Source organism: Neopelma chrysocephalum, unplaced genomic scaffold (genome assembly GCF_003984885.1).
Source record: "Neopelma chrysocephalum unplaced genomic scaffold, ASM398488v2 Primary Assembly neopelma1_85707, whole genome shotgun sequence".
Classification (NCBI taxonomy): domain Eukaryota; kingdom Metazoa; phylum Chordata; class Aves; order Passeriformes; family Pipridae; genus Neopelma; species Neopelma chrysocephalum.
The window spans coordinates 3,458-6,690 of NW_020915383.1; the positions used below are offsets into that span (position 1 = coordinate 3,458).

The 3,233-nt window shown below is 49.7% G+C and overlaps 1 long non-coding RNA gene across 1 annotated transcript; it reads right to left on the reverse strand.

Annotated features, from left to right (window-relative positions):
- Positions 1-310: 310 nt before the first annotated feature.
- LOC113979604 lies at positions 311-2,273 on the reverse strand. The gene is made up of 3 exons (XR_003537924.1): positions 2,128-2,273; positions 1,488-1,635; positions 311-489 (listed from the first exon to the last, which is right to left on the reverse strand). It is a non-coding gene; the product is annotated as an uncharacterized LOC113979604 (long non-coding RNA).
- Between the last annotated feature and the right edge of the window lie 960 nt (positions 2,274-3,233).

Genomic DNA, 3,233 nt, shown 5'->3' on the forward strand with positions numbered 1-3,233 from the left:
ATACAATGCTGTGACATTCACATACAGAGCAATACAACTGCAAATATACAAGTATACCAGACAGAACATTACATGGCAATACAAGTGACACGACATAAAAAGTGCTACAAGCAAAGGTGCAAAGATATACGGTTCCTGCCACGCAGAACACGACACCGTGACGTTTGGATATGGACCGATAGACTACAACTATACAGCTATGTGATATGGAGCAGTATAACGCAATACAAATGACAGCATAAACGGCTGCTGGACTTTTCCTATTCTACTTGGAAAACACAATAACTACACCTAAGAAGCAACTTGCAACACTAAATAAACATATACCGTGCTCTACACATGCAGTCCAGAACTCATTGGGCAGGGACTCCCTGTGGCTTTCAGAAGATTCCATCGATGATGCTTCAGCCGATCTCGCCCCGGTCGCCCAAAGTTCCGGGAAAACCGATGCCATCTTTCACCCCAGGAATCTGAGTCTCCTTTGGGTGACTGTAAGACAAAAGGGGGAGGGACTCTGAAGCATGCCTTACGTGACCTTGGACTTATCCCAAAACTGAGTCTATACATTTTATAAGGCCCAAAGAGCCCTGACAAATGCCCATACCATAGACACTGTTTGCTACTCCACCTAGCTGTGACTCTATACACCCAAGCTGGCATCGCAGGACAATCCTGCTCAGAGACTCTACAGCCATCGGTTCAACTGTCTAAGGTAACTGACATGTTCACGTGAGACTCAGAGCAATATTCCATCTACCCCCTGATCCACATGGCAGGGCAGAGCAGTTCCAGGCTGACCCCAAGTGAGACATCCCATACCTGTGACAACACAGACCGTGTGACACAATTAAGAGACAAACCTCGCTTTAAAAAGATTTGATTGCAAGAATGGAGATGCTGTGGAAAAGCATGACCTACGGGACTACCGTGATAATGTGACTAGGCTCAAAGGATCCTGAAAAGTAAAGAGACTAACACGATGACCGGTCAGAAGAAGGGCCTGTCAAAACCCTGAAGATGGATCCGTGACGTCACTGCGGTCGGAAGCTAAGAATGGAACGATGCAGAAAACAAGTCCTCCTGCTTTGTGATGGATGGCTGGAGAGCACCGCTGATGATACGGCCTGGAATGAGGCCTTAAAAGAGGTCTGACCGTAAAAGTCAGAGATCAGATTCCAAAGAAGGCCTGAACTTGCAAAGGAAGCGACTGACAACTTCGGTACTCGGCTACACAGAGAAGACCTTCAAGAACCTAAGGATGATGCCTGATGCTTCCCATAAGCCCCTCGAGGGCAAGATGCAAAAACCCTAAGGACACAAAACACGGACAAGACGAACAACGTGACACAGACTGGAACTGCTCTGCCCTGCACACAGGAATCCAATGATACAAAGTAAGCCCTTTCTTTGATGCGTCCAAATAACCTGTTATAGGATACCCATTGCACTGTACTAACTTCAAAAATCCCTCTGGGCAATGCACATACTTGCACCAACTCCCAACCCCTCCTCTCTGGGTCTTTGCCCTGCACTTATCTTTCTGAGAGCCGGGGATGCGAATCCGTCTCTGATGCAAAGGAGGGGCACCTGGGCTGGCTCAGAGGTTCCTGCCATTGTGAGAGTACTCGGAGTCAACTACAAGAAAGAAAACCATACACAATATCTGAGTAGTGTGGCACGTGGTCCCAGCCCCAAAGATCCCTTTACTCACTGTCACCAAGGTGGGTCCTGGGGTTGCTGGCTCTGACCAGAGTCACACGCTGTGGCTGTCATCTTCTGGGATACCTGAGCAAGCGGGAGACAAAATCAGAGGGCATTTCTAAAGCTGTGGTGGATCCCTGCTCCTCCTGCTGCCTCCCCGACTCACCTCCAATGCCCGGATGCTCCCAAAGGTTACCTGGATGGCACCTGCGACTACTAAAGCTCAGCGCCTCATTGCTCATCCTTTTCATACTCGGAGATTGCAGATGAGGACAGCTCGAGGTGACCAAACCGGGTCAGTTGTCCCATCGGGAGGTGGTTCCTGCGGTCACGAGGTTACTCCGAGTCAACTACGAGAAAGAAAACCACAAGCAATATGTCAGTTGTGTGGCATGGGGCTGGAACCCCAAGGATCCCCCTACTCACTGTCACCGAGGCAGGTCCTCAGGTCACTGGCTCTGACCGGAGTTGGACAATGTGCTGTCATCTTCCGGGATACCTGAGCGAGCGGGAGACAAAATTAGAGGGCATTTCTAAAGCTGCAGTGGATCCCCGCTCCTCCTGCTGTCTCCCTGACTCTCCTCCAATGCTCATCTGCTCCCAAAAGTTAGCTGGATGGCACCTGCAACCAAAAAAGCTCAATCCTTCATTGCTGATCCTTTTAATATTCGGAGATTACCTACAAGGACAGCTCGAGAGGACCGAACCGTGTCTGTCGCCTCATCGTGAGTGGGTTTGGGCCCCGTGAGGCTGCGTACATCTCCTGCAAAAAAACCCCAGAGGCAAATGCGAGTATTGAGATACTGCCCAAGAGTGTGCTGCTCTCTGTGGTCAGAGGCTGCTGCCGTCACCGTGTGCTGTACCTGGGTGAGTGAGAAAAAAAGTTACGTGGTGTTTCTGAAAGTACAGGAGACCCCAGCACCTCTTCACTACCTCCCAGACTCAACTACAGTGCTCCTCCTTTGCCAAAGGCAGGCCGGATGGCACCTGTAACTGGAAAAGGTCGAGACTTAATTGATGAGCCTCGTAGTACTAGGGGACTACTGACGAGGACAGCTGAAGACCATCAAACCTAATTGTCAGGAGGCTCCGGCCCTCTGAGGCTGCACACGTTTTCTGCAAAGTAAAAAACCAAAGGCAAATGTACATACTGAGATACCACAGGAAAACCATCCTTCAGGCAGTATCTCCTACCTACTTACCTCTCCTCAACAGTGACCTCTTACCAGCAGGGTCCCTGAAGCACTGGACTGTCTGTTAGAAGGTGGCAGACCCCCTGGAAAACACAAAAAACAAAGCATGTGCACAGATTCACCACAACACCTGTAGAAGACCATCTACTTCTGTCCTGGAATCAATGCTCACCTTGCTCACCGGTACTCACCAGGATCACCTCCCCTCCGGTGCCTAGAGCCTCCTGGGCTGAGGACTCTGCATCTGAAAACAAAAACCAAACCAAGAAAATCCTGAACACATCAAGTAAATGTGGAGCCAAAAGCCACATCTTTGTGCTGATGTCAGGTGATGACCCA